The sequence below is a fragment of the Oryx dammah genome, unplaced genomic scaffold, assembly GCF_014754425.2.
Source record: "Oryx dammah isolate SB20612 unplaced genomic scaffold, SCBI_Odam_1.1 HiC_scaffold_21, whole genome shotgun sequence".
In the NCBI taxonomy this organism is placed as follows: Eukaryota; Metazoa; Chordata; class Mammalia; order Artiodactyla; family Bovidae; genus Oryx; species Oryx dammah.
Window position 1 is genome coordinate 3940263 of NW_024070205.1, and position 20576 is coordinate 3960838.

Sequence of the window (20576 nt, forward strand, 5' to 3'; positions counted from 1 at the left end):
TGGAGACCACCCATCCACATCCTCGGGTCCGCTGTAGGCAGCAGCCTCTCCGGGGCCACCTCTGCCCAGTCATACACAGATCTGGTGACTGAACAGGGCAAGGCATCGGCTCCTTGAGATTTATAACCCCACCCCAGGCTTCTCTGTCTTGAATTTATTAGGGATGTTGATCCTTAATAACTATTCCACATCCCCAAGCTCCCTCTCTGCACAGGCAGCCAGAGACCCCAAGCTGCTCATCGCAGGGAGTTACTGAAGGGCTGCCTCTGAAGGCATTGTCCCGCCACCTGCAGCCCACATCACGGTGTCTCTGGATTCTTCTCTGCTCACCTGCACACTGTGCTCAGCCCCACACACCGCTTCCTGCTCTCCTCCACCGCGTCGTGTCCTGCAGGCTCCCCCCGAAGATCTTGCACTCATGGCCCCTCTGTCTGCACCGCTCCTCGCCCAGGCGTTCCTGGACTCCAGCCCTCAGCTCATTCAGGCCGAGGCTCAGCTTGCCTCCCCATCTTCTGACTGCTGGATGTCAGGTGGTTCATGCCCGCCCCTCCCCCCTCTACCCGGCTCATCATTCATCCTCTTTCAATTCTGTTCAGTTGCTCAGTTGTGTCTGACTCTTTGTGACCCCATGGACCACAGCACGCCAGGCCTCCTTGTCCATCACAAACTCCTGGAGTCCACCCAAACTCATGTCGATTGAGTTGGTGATGCCATCCAACCATCCCATCCTCTGTCGTCCCCTTCTCCTCCTGCCCTCAATCTTTCCCAGCATCGGGGTCTTTTCCAATGAGTCAGCTCTTCCCATCAGGTGGCCACAGTATTGGAGTTTCAGCTTCAACATCATCTCTTCACCCTGTTTCTTTCTTCAGAGCAGATCGCAAGCTGACATGAGTACTCTGACGACTGATTACTCCTCTCCCCAGCTTTTATGAAAGCAGGACTTTGCTATTTGATTCACTGAAACAGTCCCTGGGACACAGTAAGTGCTCAGTATGTAGTATCTGTGGAAGGCATAAGCAATTCCCTAAAAATAAAATTCTCTTATACTACTGGGTCAATGACATCTGACACAGATTGCTATAAAAACTAAACGTAAAAGAGTGTTGCAAACAATCCTTTTTTGCTCTTGACATAGAATAGCATACTCATTTGGAGGTATTTTCTTCATTTATTTTACTGACTTTAATTTTCAGAGACCTCAAATTGGGGGTTTAAATTTTTCTACAGTTATCCTTTTCCTGAGGAGCTAGTAAACTCCAAAGCCTTCAAATATGATTGTAAAGCTCCCTTGTCATATAAATAGTTATATTTTAAAATTAATTTCAATTAAATCAATAGAATATGATTACATTCTTTGAGGAAAAAACTAAAGATTAATGATTAGCCCCAAGTGTGCTTTGACTTTTACCTCCAGGATCAGTCCCCCTTCTCTCACCCAGGCAATAAGCATCATTAGCAGTTTAGTATAGATTCATCTAGACCTCTTCCTGTGCACTGCTTGCATATATAGTTAAATGATATTTGTTTATGTGTACTGGTTCATTTCATAAGTGTATTAACTCATTTATTCCTTACAGAAGCCATACCCAGGAGGCATTATTTATTAAATAATAATAAAATATTCTATATCCTATAGGAGTATTTTTTAAATTAACATATTTTTATTGGAGTATAGTTGCTTTCCAATATTGTGTTAGTTTCTGTTATATGACAAAGTGAATCAGCTATAAGTATATATAACCCCCTCCCTCTCGAGCCTCCCGCCCCTCGAGGTCATCACAGAGCACCGAGCTGAGCTCCTTGCGCCCTGCAGCGGCTTGCCACTGGCTGTTTTACACATGGTAATACACGCGTGGCAATCCCAGTCTCCCAGTTCACTCCCAAACCCTCCACCTCATGTTCACGTCCCTTCTCCACATCTCCCCTCTATTCCTGCCCTGCAAATAGGTTCATCTGCAACATTTTCCTAGCTTATACCATTTGATGCAGGAATTCCACTGCTGAACATATACCCTGAGAAAATCATAATTTAAGATTTGATACAGATTTGATAATTTAAGATAAGATACAGGCACCCCAATGTTCACTGCAGCACTACGTACAATAGCCAGAACATGGAGGCAGCTACCCATCCATCAGCAGATGAACAGATAAAGAAGACGTGGTACATACACAATGGACTATTACTCGGCCGTCAAAAGGAACAGGGCAGGGTCATTTGAAGAGATGAGGATGGTCACGGGGTTATTTTAATGATTAGGAATTCATGTGAGGGAGAACACTTAGCAGTGTGCTTGATACAGTGTAAACACTTCTTAAGTGTGAGGGGTGATTAGCCACCAGGGAAGCCCCTATTCTACATTACATATTTTTAATATGAAGGCACTCATCATCACTGATGTGGTTCAGTTCAGTTCAGTCGCTCAGTCGTGTCCGACTCTTTGCGACCCCATGAATCGCAGCACGCCAGGCCTCCCTGTTCATCACCATCTCCCGGAGTTCACTCAGACTCACGGCCATCGAGTCGGTGATGCCATCCAGCCATCTCATCCTCTGCCGTCCCCTTCTCCTCCTGCCCCCAACCCTCCCAGCATCAGAGTCTTTTCCAATGAGTCAACTCTTCGCATGAGGTGGCCAAAGTACTGGAGTTTCAGCTTTAGCATCATTCCTTCCAAAGAAATCCCAGGGCCGATCTCCTTCAGAATGGACTGGTTGGATCTCCTTGCAGTCCAAGGGACTCTCAAGAGTCTTCTCCAACACCACAGTTCAAAAGCATCAATTTCGGCACTCAGCCTTCTTCACAGTCCAACTCTCACATCCGTACATGACCACAGGAAAAACCATAGCCTTGACTAGACGGACCTTAGTCCGCAAAGTAATGTCCCTGCTTTTGAATATACTATCTAGGTTGCTCATAACTTTTCTTCCAAGGAGTAAGCATCTTTTAATTTCATGGCTGCAGTCACCATCTGCAGTGATTTTGGAGTCCCCCAAATTAAAGTCTGACACTGTTTCCACTGTTTCCCCGTCTATTTCCCATGAAGTGATGGGACCAGATGCCATGATCTTGGTTTTCTGAATGTTGAGCTTTAAGCCAACTTTTTCACTCTCCTACCCATATTCAACTCTCGAGATGAAAAGGGTTTTAAGATATCCTAAGGGATTGTCATATGCCACAGAAACTCTTTAGCTTCTAGCAGTTCTACTGTTAGTGGCCTATAGTTTTTATCTTAAAATATAACCATTTAATCTCACTATAGTTAGAAATAGCTTTGTGGTTTCAATGCAAATCATCCTTATTAAAAACAGTAAAATGTTGCTAATATTTCATGAACCTTTATTACAGGATTATTTATTGGAAATAACTAAATATCTAACAATAAGGAAAATGGTAAATAAATTGTGATGTACCCATGTCATGAAATATCTTGTCACTACTCCAGGGATAGTTGCAATCATTTTTAATGATAAGGGAAAAGGCTGAACTACCATGTAGTTTAAAAAACAATCTGTAATGATTTTGTATTTAAAAGAAGAAGAAGAAACGTGCTCCATTTATAGACAGTGATGAGTGTAGAAGCCACAGACTTTGTTCTCTGGGGAAAAGAAACGATCAGAATACAAAAGTATACAAACAACAAGATTCAACTTCGTACGAAAAATGTTACGGACTAAGAGAGAAAAAGAAATGACCCCACATGCAGCGGTGGGGATCACTTCCAGAAAAAAAATGACAGATGATTTTAACTTTCTTTACCATCAGAAAAAATACTCTTTTAAAATATGTTCATTGGTTTCCTAGTGACCCCTAACTCAACCACACATAATATAATTTGAATCTCCTGAACTTTATGCTAGTGGGACTCGTGGACTTCAGACAAGGTACTCGGTAAGGCAAATGGTGGCTGACTATAAATGATCACTTGGGTAAGAGGTCTAGAATTTGATATTTATACACTGTACAATTAGAAGCATCTAATACTGACTATGTATCCAAAATTACTTTTTAAACCAGCCTCATAACTAACTATATTTCATGTTTATACTCTGAATTTTCTTAAATAGAAACCTGCTGCTTTATTCCAAGTAGCCTCTATAAATTAGACACCATGATAGACGGAAGAGAACTAAAAAGGTAAACAGGTTTGCCACTCAGTTCTAAGCCTGCTCTCTCTTCTTTAAAGAGATATCGCCCTCTCATGAGCTGGCTTCTCAGGTAATTAGTCCGTGGGGGTTACCTGTGAGACGTCTTTCTCCTCCCAGCACCGCTTGGCTTTTCCCTTCTGCAAAAGGGTCCAGATCTCCCCACCCCTCTTCTTCAGAAGTGCTTATGGCTCAAGATGAAGAGAAATGTAGTTAACAGACAGTATATATAACAGAAAAGAGTGTGCAAGGATGCATAAACACAGACTGTCTGTGGTCACTGAAAATACCAGTGAGAAACCTTGGTGTTTACTAAGCGTGCCTTGCTCCCAGAGGCTCCTGTGGAAGAACGCAATTCCCCTTTGCCCCGCCTCCCCCCACCACAAGTCTTGGCTTAACCTGCTCTTTCTAGGCTGTCTGAGCATCTGTATCCCCTAAGGTTTATCATCCACCACGTAGAAAACAGCTGCCGTGGGCTTGTGTGTGCTCAGTCATGTCTGACTCTTTGCGACCCCATGGACTGTCGCCCACCAGGCTCCTCTGTCCATGGGATTTTTTTCAGGCAAGAATACTGGAGTGGATTGCCATAACAGTTAGGGGACATTACGGGGGGGAAAAGAAGAAAAGGAAAGAGAGAGAGAAAACCCCCGATCCTCCTGTAGGGACGGTCAAGTTTTGTCAAAGCCTTTTCCCACCTCATCACTTCTCCTCAAGATCACCAAGGAAAGAAAAGAATTCTTCTGAAAGTTGGGGCAAGTTTCAAAACCTGGCTAGGTCTCCCCCTAGTGACAAAGTCAATCCATTTCTTCCGAGATACATTCTTTTTGCTTTCAAATTTAGTTACTCCATAAATTGCCAGAGGAAAATATCTTCTGGGATGGGAAATCTAAATTCATTATAAAAGGGCTATGGAATGCATATGGACAGCATTAATGGGAATCCTGATTACATAGAAAATTGATATCACAATTTTAACTTTGGGGCATAAGTCATAACAAATCAAAAACATAACTGAAAGGATCTCCGAATTACTGGCAGGCAGTTATGTGGATGAAGTCATAAATTCCATAATAGCAAAGCTCTAAAATTAGTTCTCCCAATCCCACTGCGGTATTGTTACCCCTATCCTATTTTTTTCTTTGCATCATTTACCTGTGATAGTTAAAGAAACTGAGGCTCAAAACGGCTGATGTGTTCGAGACAAAGTAGCTGCGTGTGTGCTTAGGGCCCGACTCTCTGCATGTCTGACTCTTTGTGACCCCTTGGGCTCTGGCCCGCCAGGCTCCTCCGCCCATGGGATTCCCCAGGCAAGAGTAGTGGAGTGGGTTGCCATTCCCTTCTCCAGGGGATCTCCCTGACCCAGGGATCGAACCCAGGTCTCCTGCACTGCAGGCGGGTTCTTTACCACCTAGCCAGGGGGCAGCCCCAGGGAAAGGCAAGTCTGGGGTTTGGATTCCGCCTCCTTTCCCAGTCTCTGGGCCCACACTGCAGTGTGCTAACCCGACACTCCCCACCCTGCTCCCTGGCCTCCCGCCGTCACCGGCCTGGCCAGCTCGGAAGCTGGACCCAGCTTTCATGCTTCTGTGCGTTTTTCTGTTCTAATAATTGCTGTTCATCCTTTAAGCTCATCTCCATCTCTGCTTCTTGGAGCCCACGTTCCCTCAGCCCTTCGGCTCTCCTTCTCTAGAGCACCAGACTACCAGAGAGCTCCCGTCACGCTTCTTATCAAGTCAAAAGGCACCTTGCGGGATGTCTGTCGCCTGCCTCCACCCCGCCCCACACCTCTCAACTTAAGTTCCGCACAGAGAAGGACCGTGATCGTAGATGTTGGCTGAATGAAAGAATAAGCGAGTGAGTGAATCAGAAAACCTCAAGCAGACAAGCTATGTTTCTAACGTCAATTTTTCTGTTGCCTCTGTCTAGCCTGAAACTCTGACCCTTGTTGCTGACTCTGATCTGATGCCTCTGACACTGATTTCTGACAACAGCCTTGCTCGAGCATTAACATTTTTGGACCTGGGTTGTATCCTGGGTATCATACCTGTAGCTCTTCCCTCTTAGCTGGAAGATAACAAACTCTTGCCCAGATTATAGTTAGTGCCATTAATGGCAGAAAAAGGATTAGAGGGCCCAAGTCTCTGGGGGTGCTCCCTAGATTCAACTCTCCCAAAGAAATGTAAAAAAATGCATTTACTTTGTAACCCACCTCCTGAGAAATCCATCTGTTCTACAGACCCAGAGAAATGCAACTGGAGGGAAGAGAGCCACACTTGAAATCTTTCAAGTGTGGCGCTCTCTTTCTCTCTTTTTTTTCTAAATTTTTGCCCACCCTTGCAATATGTAGGATCTTAGTTTCCCAACCAGGGATCAAACCTGTATCTCCTGCATTGGGAGTGCAGAGTCTTAACCACTGGACCACCAGAGAAATCCTCTCAAGTGTGGCTTTCTTAACACCTGGTGAGTTACTTGACCTTCAGCCAGATAAAATTTTCTACTAAGAAGTAATATTCGACTTGTTTCCTTATTTGGAGGAAAAGAGCACAAGGTGAGTCTCATCTTTCCTCCAACTTTATTTTAAAAATTTTTATAAATATTTAAAAGCCATGAAACCACTAGTATTTATTAAACATAACATAGGTGGTTACTGTGGATTCTATTAATATTAGCACATGCATCATTGGAAAAGATACCCTGTATTTAACTGATGGAAAATACCTTGCAAATCAAAGCTTACCTTATGCATTTTACTAACTACCTCATAGCCATAGGCTGCGATTTACAAAGATGCTTAGAATACGTGGCTTTATTAGTTCAGTGACCCAGAAAGAGTATATACGGATAAAGCATAGACAAGAGAACATTTGTGATGGTGATTAATTATACAGCGTGGCATCGCAGAGCACGTAAATGAAAAGCTGAATAACATATCCTATTATTAACATTCCTCTGTGAAGTGAGGGGTATGGAGAACGCAGAACAATGGTGTGTGGGGAAGTTGGGTCAGACAAGTGATAAATCAGTTGTGGAGAAATAGGGAAGGCATTACCATAAGCATTAAGCGACCATTCTCACACGATGAATGCAGAATAACAATACCGTCTTTGTAATTATAATGATGTTCCTTATAAATTATAGATCAATTCAGAAAAACAGCACTTTTATATTTTAAAATAAATGTGGACGGTAGACCCACAGGTTTTTTTCAGATTACAAGAATAATGGAAGGGGTCCATAGTAAGTGTCAGTGAAATCTTAAATCCTAAAACAGAGCTCTATTTACATTAATTCAAGGTAGAAATTATTCCTACCTGTTCCTAACGACAAAGAATCCTTGTGTTCAATTTCCTTTCCCTGCACATGGTAGCTCACTTGCTCCTTCATCTCTGAACGTCAGCTCGGGAGCACTGCCAATGACACTGTATGGAGAATGAAACATCCAGGACTTGGAGAAGCGCCTCCGATTTCTTGGGAAGGAACTGGACAGGCTGGGTGACGCTTCTGCCTGTAGTCTTGCCGTTTTCAGCTTTTTCTCTCTCCTCCTAGATTCTGGGTGCTTAGTTGCTCAGTCGTGTCCGACTCTTTGCAACCCTATGGACTGTAGCCCGCCAGGGTCCTCTGTCCATGGGGATTCTCCAGGCAAGAATCCTGGAGTGTGTTGTCATGCCCTCTTCCAGAGCATCTTCCCAACCCAGGGATCAAATTCAGGTCTCCCACATTGCAGGTGGATTCTTTACAACTCTAGCCTCCTTCAAAACTGGGTCTTATCTGTATTTGTATTTCCTATAATTCTGCTGACAATATGTACATGGTAAACATTTGGGAATTGAATGATTGCTTTTAGAGGCAGACTGGTCTGTGATACAGAACAAAAAAGGAGTTGGAAGAATCTTGGAAAAAAGCAAATGCAGTCTCCAGGATGAATATCAGTGCCCTCTCTGTAGTTCTGAAAACATACAGCTTCCTGAGCACAAGAGCAGGCCTACTGACCACACCTCTCTGGAGAAAGGCTCCCTGCCTTTAATGTGGATCCCAGAAGGTTTCGACTGAGAAGAGAACAAGAGCCATCGGTTGGGTACCTGATCTCTCTTTACCTAGCCTAGTGTGCCGTACGTTTGTGCAGTAAATAACATCTCATTGCTTAAAGTGTATACCTATCATTTATGTGTATATTACATGTATGTTAACATACACTGTTGTTCAGTTACTCAGTCATGTCGGACTCTTTGCAATCCCATGGACTGTGGACAGCAGGCTTCCCTGTCCTTCACTATCTCCTAGATTTTGCTCAAACTCATGTCCATCGACTCGGAGGTGCCATCCAACCATCTCATTCTATATACATATGTATTTTTTACATTAATATCTCATCTGAGCAAACTATATGAACAGATTTTATTCAGCAAATGTGATTTCAACAAATTGTTCCATTCATAGGAAACTGACCTGGCAGCTCTCCTCAGATCAGATTTGCTTTCTCCGAAGCAGGACCCTCGCCAGGAGGGGTCCTCTTGAAGGTTCTGCCTGCTCACACCCAGACCTGAAATGAAGGGAATGCCAAATGAATGGCAGAATAGGTGCAGAAGAGCCAGTGCTTGAACCTTGGACTCTAGGACACACCCAAGCAAAGAGCAGAATTTTCCTCTACTCCAAACTTCCTCTAATTTGTTCACAAATAGAAAAAGGGAAGGAAAAGAGTTTCCTTCAAAACAAAGTTTGAAAATTCAAATTTTTTCAGGTTACAATGATTACAGAAAAGCTTGCCAGCTTACGGACTTTGTGTTTCCAAGGCAGAATAGCATAGCCACAAGTTCCAGAGCTGAACACTGCCAAGAATTCTTTTTTTCAATCCTGCAAAATCATGCCACAATAAAGATGTCACCTGTCATGAATGCTGGAAAAACTCAGGTGCTAACAGACTTATTTTCTCCAAGGTGTTGGGACAAGGCTGTCATGTATGGTTGTTCAAGTTTCACACTGCACAAGCACACTTATCTAATGTGAACTAGTTACATCATAGACTCCTTATTTCTATGATTACAGTTTTGTTGACTCTAAGGTGGACAGTGGACAGTTTCCGTATTTATGATGACAATTCTTTGGCAGATGGCAGTGAAGTACCTTGTTCCAATATGGGTAAATGCATGCCATTTTACTTTGACTTATAAAACTGGAATTAATACAAAAAACTAGTTGATCTAACAACATCTAAAATTCCCTATGCTTCTAAACAAAGTGTACCTGTTTCATTTTTAGGCTGATCTATTGGTTGACAAACATCTCAATTAAAAAAAAAATCTCTTGTTGAAGTATGAGTACAGTGGGTGAATTGAATTTTTCAAATTGCAGTTTATATCATCTGTCTGTTGTTTACAATGTTAGAATAGTATTTATGAGTTCTTAATTTACATATCCACTTAAATCTGTCATTATACTTCAAACCATATAATAATAATAGTTACCAATAACTCACAAAGTATTATTTGGATATAAATTGATCATATTATATAATAATCTAATAATTACCGAAGCTGCTATTTGTTATTACAGAAAAGCCACCCATACAAAATGTAACTGCTTATATGTAATTATCTTAAAATATTACAAATTTTTAAATAAAATAATGACCATTACATTATTTTTCTCCAGATACCAGAAAAACTGTTTTTTGAATTTAAGATCAGAAAACAGAACACAAAAAGCCATCAGAGAAGTAAAATTTTGAAATATTTGGAATATTAAATACTTATGGCAAAAATATTAGATGCAAATCTACAATAAAAGAAAAAGTCTGTAATTACTACTTTGAACAAAATGTAGCATAGACACATGCTGTCTACAGAAAGAAGACAGGAATTTCACTTCTGCATCCATGTCAACCAAAACCTATGATTTAAAACAAAACAAGTTTTTAAAGCAAAAAACTTATTCAGCAAAATGTATTTTCTGCTAACTAGGTACAGGCCACACAATTTGGCTATTATATAATACAAAATTATCAACTTCAAATAAAAAATTGAACCTTTATAAAATGATGATACAAGTAGAATATTTGGGAGAACTACACACAGAAAATATCAAAGTGATTATAAATAACCCTATCTTCTAATTACTTTCAGTTCAGTTCAGTCACTTAATCATGTCCAACTCTTTGCGACTCCATGGACTGCAGCACGCCAGGCTTCCCTGTCCATCACCAACTCCCGGGGTTTACTCAAACTCATATCCATTGAGTCGGTGATGCCATCCAACCATCTCATCCTCTGTTGTCCCCTTCTCTTCCCACCTTCAATCTTTCCCAGCAACAGGGTCTTTTCAAATCAGTCAGTTCTCTGCATCAGGTGGCCAAAGTATTAGAGTTTCAGCTTCAACATCAGTGCTTCCAATGAATATTCAGGACTGATCTCCTTTAGGATGGACTGGTTGGATCTCCTTGCAGTCCAAGGGACTCTCAAGAATCTTCTCCAACACCAAAGTTCAAAAGCATCAATTCTTCAGTGCTCAGCTTTCTTTATAGTCCAACTCTCACATCCATACATGACTCCTGGAAAAACCATAGCCTTGACTAAACGGACCTTTGTTGGCAAAGTAATGTCTCTGCTTTTGAATACGCTATCTAGGTTGGTCATAACTTTCCTTCCAAGGAGTAAAGCGTCTTTTAATTTCCTGGCTGCAGTCACCATCTGCACCTAATTACTTCAGTTTATCTCAAAAGATTCTGTATTCCATTTATGTTTTAAAAAATTCTTTGGGACTACAAAAAAATAATTTGAAGAACAAGAATGGGTACAGTGGTGGAGGACTCTGAAGTGGTGTATGATCTAAACAATAGGTGATTATTTGTGCTGCATGCGGTTAATGAGGGGAACTTCACACTGTCCAACTCATAATACACACAGTTCCGTTTGGGGGAAGACAATCACGGTGTTCAGAGAACCACGCAGGAGACTACATAAGGCTAATAATGGGAATGGTCTGTATCTGGCAGAAACCAAAGCAATGACTGAGGGCTTCCCAGGTGGCTCAGTCATTAAAAAAAAAAATCCTCCTGCCAATACAAGAGACCTGGGTTTGATCCCTGGGTCAGGAAGATCCCCTGGAAAAGGAAATGGCAACCCACACCAACATTCTTCCCTGGGAAATCCCAGGACAAGGGAGCCTGGTGTGCTACAGTCCATGGGGTTGCAAAGAGTCAGACATGACTTAGCGACTAAACAATAACAACAATAGCAATGACTGATAATAATATAGTAGAATATTTACACAGAATACAAATACCAACATTGAGTAATATACCTCCTGGGAAGTAAAATATAAAACCAAATTATTAAAATTATAGTAGATGCAATGATCACACTTATTTTGTGTGACACAAAATAACTTGAATTATTTCTCAGTTCTTACAGCTCCAATGTTCATGGAAGCCATGTAGACTTTAGAAGATCATTGCTAGATTTTTGCAGATGTTTAAAATACAAATATTTAGTCCCATATACATATGGATCCAAAAGAATTATATACATTTTCAGAAGAATACTTTTGAAAATTTCATCTAGATAAAATTATTTTGAAAAGCCAAGCATGCACGCTAGTGTCCCAACTATGCATAGATAATATAATGGAGTGTAAAAGCAGGCCCTCAGAAAAGAATATTTAGGCATGCTTTGTTACTTGTGAGTGTACAGTATGTAAGTCTGATAATGAAGACCTCAGGTAACTTCTTTGTTGATAACATCACATTTTATTTTATCCAAGAGCTATCCAGCTATTTTTCAGCTTCAGTGAAACATTAAGGGGTAAACACAACTTGAAATGTTTATTGACAATGCTACGAGATAATCAAGCTGACTGCCATGACACCAAAAACACAGCTGGAGGTGAGACACTCTATTTTTAGAAACTATGATGTTATCAGTGAAGGTGTCTGTTCTAGAAAACAAGTCAAAGTTGCACTTTCAATATTTTCTTTCTAAGTTTATTGCTCAGAATTAACCAGGCATCATGCAAGCATCAAATTCAATGCATCTGATTTTCTTGAAGTCATCAAGGTATTAATACATTTGTGAAGAAAAGTCAAACAATGATGCTTATAAAAAATTGATGATAAACAAATTTTAGCCTCTTGACACTGATACCGACTTATCTAATCTGAATATGAGAGGAAGAGAGTAAAAAGACCATTTTTGACTGTGAACTCCTTGATCAAGTGGGTCTATATTTCAAAATTAAGTCTCAAAATCAATTTTTTCTATGTTGGATATAGAAATATCACCATCATAAGAAAGATATGTCATACTGAAGAAAATCATGCCTTAAACCATTGTAACTACATAAACGTTTTCCCTTAAAATCAATTAGTGGCTCAGTACAGCCTTGACATTGAAAAAAGGACCTTAAATTGTTTACCAACTTCAGATGCCACTGGAGAATATTGCTTTTTAAGGTTAAGAAATATTAAAAACTATCTCAATGCCTACAACATTTTAAGAAAAAACAGACATTGGAGCAAACAGCATAAGAATTTCATTTCTAAAAGAGCAAAATGTATAAAGGTTTTAAAATTTTCATATTATAGTAACTTTGGGTTCCTATTTGTTGTGATTAAATATTCTAAATTTTTCTTCTTTTATGTTCAATAATTTCATTTCATTTACTTGAACAGAATAGTACATCTGTTCTAGTTCCTATTATGGAGAAATAATGTACCTTCCATAAACAGCTTTTCTAAGAGAAAGTGTGTGTACGGACTAAGTCGCTTCAGTCCTGTCTGAAGGACTGAAGGGGTCTTTGCGACCCCGTGGACTGTAGCCCACGAGGCTCCTCTGTCCATGGGATTCTCCAGGCAAGAGTACTGGAGTGGGTCGCTACGCCCTCCTCCAGGGGGTCTTCCCGCCCCAGGGATCGAACCTGCGTCTTCTGCATTGCAGGCTGATCCTTTTACTGCCGAGTCACCAGGGAAGCCCAAGAGAAAGTGTCCTTCATTCAGATTTATACAAAATCGCCTTAAGAATCGGTGGCCGCCCTGGAGTTGGGAAGATGGGTGCATGCAGGTTCAAGATCACATCTTGTCGTTACATGCTCCCCAACGGCAAGCAGGACAGGCCTCTCTGCATTTTAGCGAAAGACCCAGAAGAGCTCTCCTTCTTCCAACCCGGCTCACATGCTCCTCTCTGAACCACTGGCCAGTGGGGCGAGATGCTTGCTTCCCCAGGTCCAAGTCCAGTCTCAGGGCAGGATAGGGCGCGGGGGCCCAAGTGAAGCAGTGACCGTCCTAGTCGAGCTACAGTGCTGGGGGAGCGGGAGCCGAAGGCGCTGACCCCGCGAGGGAGAAGGGAAATCACTCGGCCAGCGAGATCTCAACCGCCCCCACCCGCCACCACTGCTTACCAGTTTCTGATTGAAGTCTGGCCTGAAAAATCGCTAACACAGGCTGAGAACGGCCAGCAATAAACACTTTGTCAGCCCTCCTCCGGAGAAATGGCCAACGTGGTACAGATCAACAGGAGACGGGAGGCAGAGAAGAAGGCAGAATGAAATCATAAATGCAGAAAGTCTCCAATTAACCAGGGAGAGGAATGATTCTCACAACTATTGGTTGGCCAACAAGTTCATTCAGGGTTTTTCCATAAGATGTTAATGGAAAACCCAAATAAACTTTTTGGCCAATTCAATATATCAAGCTAATTGCTTTGCCTGATTCACTTAAAAAGATTGAAAATTTACCCTAGAGTCCCATTGTCTTTTGCCTGCATATTGTTTAAAGTTTGTAGCATACCACTTAATTCGTGAACATTTTATCACCCATCTTATGTGTGGTTTCAGTCATTTTTAATGAAAACTCTTTGTCATATTGATAAAGTCCTAGAAACCGTTTCACTTTTGGAGTAGATACACCTGAACTTGGCAGATTCCACTGGGTATCACAGTCAGATTACGGTGTCCTAACAAGGTAGTCAGAGCTCTTACGGAACAGCTCCTAAACAGCGTCCCTTCTTTCCTGGGTGCTCCGTATTCCTCAGGGAGAACCAGTGTTCCACGTTCTGTGGCTGTTCTGTCCCCAGCTCCCATTCAACAGCTGATAGAAGTTCTACCCTTGAAAATATTCTTTTGAATCTAGATTTTCAATTATATAGCAGGTTCAGGAAGAAAAGAAAATGAACTGTGACGAAGCTGTCAGTCCTGGTTTTACCATGAACTTACGAAATCTCATTGATGACACCACCTTTTCTGCCTTTGGGGTTTATCCAAGTTTTCAAAAAGACTAGTAGTATGATTCAGCAAATGTTTCTAAACTGCCCTGTATCGAATATGTAACATTCAAAATGCACTTTCTCTGCTAGTAACTGGAATAATAAGCTTGAGCTAATTTCTTCTTTGGGTCTCAGTGGAACCATAAAATGTGGCCTTTAAGTAGATAATCCCTAGGACTCGCTGATCCTTACAAAGCATAGTATTTTAGGGGTCAAAAGAAACAGACAATGGATGTGTAAATTATTTGAAAAGCAGAAAATCCTTCGGAACTCTGCTTCACGGGTGATACCAGAACACTGGAGGAGTTTATATATCATCATTTTGGGCTGTCCGTTTCTTCCCTACCCAGGGATAGAACTCAGTCTCTTGTATTGCAGGCAGATTCTTTACCGTCTGATCCACTAGGGAAGCCCTTTTAATAAGCATATCTTATCAAGAGCCCATTGACATTTAGACCGAATAGGGACTGCCCAGTTGGAAGTGGTCCAAAGAAAGAATAGTCAAGCTAAAATCGGAGCTTTGAGATAATCAGGATTAAACTGGAGATTGTAGTCCTTCTACCTTCACCTTTCAGACTACACGCCTCCCTTGACATCTGCAGGGTATTGGTTCTAGGAGCTCAAACAGACACCATAGTTTACGGACACCGAAGTCCCTTATTTGCAGAGCAGAAATAGAGTCACAGACGTAGAGAACAAAGTTAAAGTTACCAAGAGGTCTGGGGTCTGGGATGAACTGGGAGATTGGGACTGACAAGTATACACCCCTAAGTATAAAGTAGATAACTAATGAGAACCTACGCTACAGCACAGCGCAGAAGGGAGCTCCCCTCAGTGCTCTGCAGCGGCCTAAATGGGAAGGAATTCCACAAAAGAGGGGCTATGTGTATACATATAGCTGATTCATCTGCTGTACAGCAGACACTAATACAAGACTGTAAAGCAACTGTACGCCAGTAAACATTAATGAAATTGATTAATTAGTTACTTTTTTAAGTGGCTGAGAACAATGAATACACTTGGCTTTCATTATCCATAAGTTTCACATCCATGGATTCAACCGATCACAGGTTGAAATTTCAAAATTTCCATTGGTTGAATCTTCAGATGTGAAAGCTGAGGATGTGGTAGCTGACTCTGTTTTGTTACCATTATTAGTATGAAGCTGCCCAAGAGAGGAGGACCTACCATAATAAGACTGCTCCCTTATAAGGCCATGAGTCAATCCGAACTAGTTCAAGCTAGTAGCTTAGTGTTAGTTGCTCAGTCGTGTCCAACTCTTTGCGACCCCAGGGACTGTAGCCCATCAGGCTCCTCTGTCCATGGGATTCTCCAGCCAAGAATACTAGAGTGGGTTGCCATTTCCTTCTCCAAGTAGCTTATAATTAGGCCAATTTATTTCTTTCTCAAATTCAGAGTTTGGTTTGAAAAAACTTTGAAAGAATGAGGCAAGGTTACTGACACTGAAAATAAAACATAAAAAACAATTTTTACACTTGTACATATCCTCAGAACTCTAGAGGGAAATTATCATTCATGGAAAGTATCTTCTTTCTGACAGGTTATAATGATAGCTAATGAGACTGACATTTACACTGTTCAACAAAAAGAGTATTTTTCTAAATATGATGTATAATTAACACAACTTGCACACAAATCACACACACACAAAGCATCACATTATCAAGACTTAGGGATGAATAATGTCTCTAAATGATTCTGTTCAATGCGCCTTGAGTCCTGTGAGTAATTTTAAGGCTGTTTTAAGGTTTCTTCTTTAGTCTTCTAAGAAAAGATAAATCAGATCACATTGATGAAAATTATCAGGTCTTTCATCTTGGAAGGAAGGAAGGAAGAAAAAGAAGGCAGGAAGAAGGCATGTGGATAAAATAAAGGGCCTCATGAGATTTTTAATAAAAGCCATTAAGAAATGTATGCTACATTCTTGTAGAGTATAAATAACACCTCATGTATGTTTGGGTCCTTTTTGGTTTTCTTTGTAGAAGTTATATTTTTTGTCATCACATGGTATTCCCTTTACTTCTACAAGAGTAACATTTATTTGTTATTTGTCTATTTTACAAATATGGTTGGATCCTTTTTATGTTAGCAGCAGAGAGAAGTAACACTAGAGTAATCATAGACTTCTATATACAGCGAAGGTTAAGCCTCTCACAAGTCCATGTGGAATTATAAACACCAAGTGTGGCTGTACATGTAAATACAGTAAAACGGTTCATTCTTTGTTTTGCTTTGAACTTTATTATTTTATAACTTTAGCAGAGTTTTAAGCAAAGACTTTAAAACGGATACTGATGCAGGGGAATAATAACATGCTGAGAAAATAAAAAGGAACCATGATTTCCATTGTTGAACACGTTAGGGAAGGTTCTAGTCAAAACTGTGTTTGGGGATAGGTTCTGTATACGTTTTCCTTCCCACCTCACTGAGCTCCCAGGCTCCTCCTATCAGGGGTCGCCTTTGCCTTCAGCACAGCCTTTCCTGCAGATTATCAACCCCAAACCCATCACAATTCTCCTTCCCGCCTCTCGTGTTCTCAGAACATTTGGATCAGCGTAGCCCACATTTCAAGTTAATGTGTGTTTGTTAGAACAGAGCAGGCGAAGAGGGCCTGTTTCTCTTTCCCCAACATTTTTTCCTTTTTCCTTTAAGTCTGTCTTGAAGCTCACCAGATTTCAAAATAAAATTATATCCTGAAAACATCCCTGTAGTGTCATCTGTGTTCAAGAACCAGGACTCAGATCGAGGGCTCCATCGGCTGATCCATCTACCCCCGGATGTTGATGAGGCCAAGTCCAATGAGTCAGGTCAGGTTTGGGCATCACTCCTCACACCCAAGACGCTCACGCTTGTGTCTGTATCATTCTATTGTCCAGTCACATCAATCTTTGCTCAATGCATAATCGGCCAAACGTATACCTATAAACATGTTCACATGCAATGCTGAAGTGTAACTCTCAGTTTACATCTCCTTAATGGAGCCTCTCCATCTTTGGCTGCATAGAATATAATCAGTCTGATTTCAGTGTTGACCCTCTGGTGATGTCCATGTGCAGAATCTTCTCTTGTGTTGTTGGAAGAGGGTGTTTGCTATGACCAGTGTGTTCTCTTGGCAAAACTCTATTAGTCTTTCTCCTGCTTCATTCTGTACTCCAAGGCCAAATTTGCCTGTTACTCCAAGTATTTCTTGACTTCCTACTTTTGCATTCCAGTCCCCTATAATGAAAAGGACATATTTTTTGGGGTGTTAGTTCTAGAAGGTCTTGTAGGTCTTCATAGCACCGTTCAACTTCAGCTTCTTTGGCATTACTGGTCAGGGCATAGACTGGGATTATGGTGATATTGAATGGTTTGCCTTGGAAACAAACAGAGATCATTCAGTCATTTTTGAGATTGTATCCAACAACTGCATTTCAGACTCTTCTTATGATGGCTGCTCCATTTCTTCTAAGGGATTCTTGCCCACAATAGGAGATATAATGGTCATCTGAGTTAAATCCACCCATTCCAGTCCATTTCAGTTCACTGATTCCCAAAATGTCAGTGTTCACTCTTACCATCTCCTGTTTGACCACCTCCAATTTGACTTGATTCATGGACCCAACATTCCAGGTTCCTATGCAGTATTGCTCTTTGCAGCATCAGACTTTACTTCCATCACCAGTCACATCCACAACTGGGTGTTTTTTTTTTTTTTTTTGATTTGGCTCCATCTCTTCATTCTTTCTGGAGTTATTTCTCCACTGATCTCCAGTAGTGTATTGGACACCTACTGACCTGGGGAGTTCACTTCAATAGTACATGAACCATGAACGTCCAGATATTCAAGCTGGATTTAGAAAAGGCAGAGGAACCAGAGATCAAATTGCCAACATCTGCTGGATAATAGAAAAAGCAAGAGAGTTCCAGAAAAATATCTCCTTCTGCTTTATTGACTATGCCAAAGCTTTTGACTATGTGGACCACAACAAACTCTGGAAAATTCTTAAAGAGATAGGAATACCAGACCACCTGACCTGCCTCTTGAGAAATCTGTATGCAGGTCAGGAATCAACAGTTAGAACTGGACATGGAACAACAGACTGGTTCCAAATAGGAAAAGGAGTACGTCAAGGCTGTATATTGTCACCCTGCTTATTTAACTTATATGCAGAGTACATCATGAGAAATGCTGGGCTGGATGAAACACAATCTGGAATCAAGATTGCCGGGAGAAATATCAATCACCTCAGATATGCAGATGACACCACCCTTAGGCAGAAAGTGAAGAGGAGCTAAAAAGCCTCTTGATGAAAGTGAAAGAGGAGAGTGAAAAAGTTGGCTTAAAACTCAACATTCAGAAAACAAAGATCATGGCATCCGGTCCCATCACTTCATGACAAATAGATGGGGAAACAGTGGAAACAGAGACAGACTTTATTTTGGGGGGCTCCAAAATCACTGCAGATGGTGACTGTAGCCATGAAATTAAAAGACTCTTGCTCCTTGGAAGAAAAGCTATGACCAACCTAGACAGCATAGTAAAGAGTAGAGACATTACTTTACTAACAAAGATCCATTTAGTCAAAGCTATGGTTTTTCCAGTAGTCATGTATGGATGTGAGAATTGGACTATAAAGAAAGCTGAGCACCGAAAAATTGATGCTTTTGAACTGTGGTGTTGAAGACTCTTGAGAATCCCTTGGACTGCAGAGATCCAACCAGTCCATCGTAAAGGAAATCAGTCCTAAATATTCATTGGAAGCACTGATGATGAAGCTGAAGCTCCAATACTTTGGCACCTGATGCAAAGAACTGACTGATTTGAAAAGACCCTGTTGCTGGGAAATATTGAAGGCGGGAGGAGAAGGGGATGCCAGAGGATGAGACGGTTGGATGGCATCACCGACTCAATGGATATAAGTTTGAGTAAACTCTGGGAGTTGGCTATGGACAGGGAAGCCTGGCATGCTGCAGTCCACGGGGTCGCAAAGAGCTAGACACGACTGAGCGCCTGACCTGAACGAAGCCTTATCGCCTGCCCCGCTGACGCTAGTGGTAAAGAACCTGACCAGCAATGCAGGAGGCGTGAGAGATGTGGGCTTGATCCCTAAGTCAGGAAGATCAACTGGAGGAGGAAATGACAACCCCCTCCAGTGTTCTTGCCTGGAGAATCCCATGGACAGAGGAGCCTGGTGCGCTACAGTCCATAGAGTCACAAAGAGTCAGACACGACTGAGCAACTGAACAATAACGACGACAATCACATATAATCTTGTTGAATGAAGAAAATCTCTAATAAAGAAGATATCAATCAAGGAAGCTTCCAAAGCTTACAAAGAAATGGATACCAGACTCCTCTTCAGCAGCTGTGAGTGGTAGAACACTATGAAATAATTTCCTCTCCCCATTTTGAGATGATATTATTAGAAACTATCAACTCTAAGAGAAGTAGAAAAAGATATAAAGATATTTGGCGATTTGTAAAGCAGACTAAAAGAAAACCATTTTCCATGCACCCATATGAAAAAGTGCACGTAGACACCCTAGGAAAACATAAGAGAGCACCTACCAAGCATGAGTGAGCAAGACACAGGAAAGAGAGCAGCGAGAGAAGCTGATAAAATAATATTTCTATCTGCCTGAATAGCAGAGGATTGATAATACAAAATTGTGTTCTTTTTCTTTACCGGTCCACTCACATCAGTTATTTCTCCAGGGTATAATATTTAGGCTGCAATGTAAATATACTTCAAGTGATATTAAGAAGAAGCCCACAGAAAAACAAGCAAACAAATGCAGAAGATGTACAATACAGAATACCTATTACAAACTTGGTCAGTGTAAAAATAAGGACTCAGTTCAGTTCAGCCGCTCAGTCATGTCCAACTCTTTGTGACCCCATGAATTGCAGCACGCCAGGCCTCCCTTTTCATCACCATCTCCCGGAGTTCACTCAGACTCACATCCATCGAGTCCGTGATACCATCCAGCCATCTCATCCTCAGTGGTCCCCTTCTTCTCCTGCCCCCAATCCCTCCCAGCATCAAAGTCTCTTCCAATGAGTCAACTCTTCGCATGAGGTGGCCAAAGTACTGGAGTTTCAGCTTTAGTATCATTCCTTCCAAGAAATCCCAGGGCTGATCTCCTTCAGAATGGACTGGTTGGATCTCCTTGCAGTCCAAG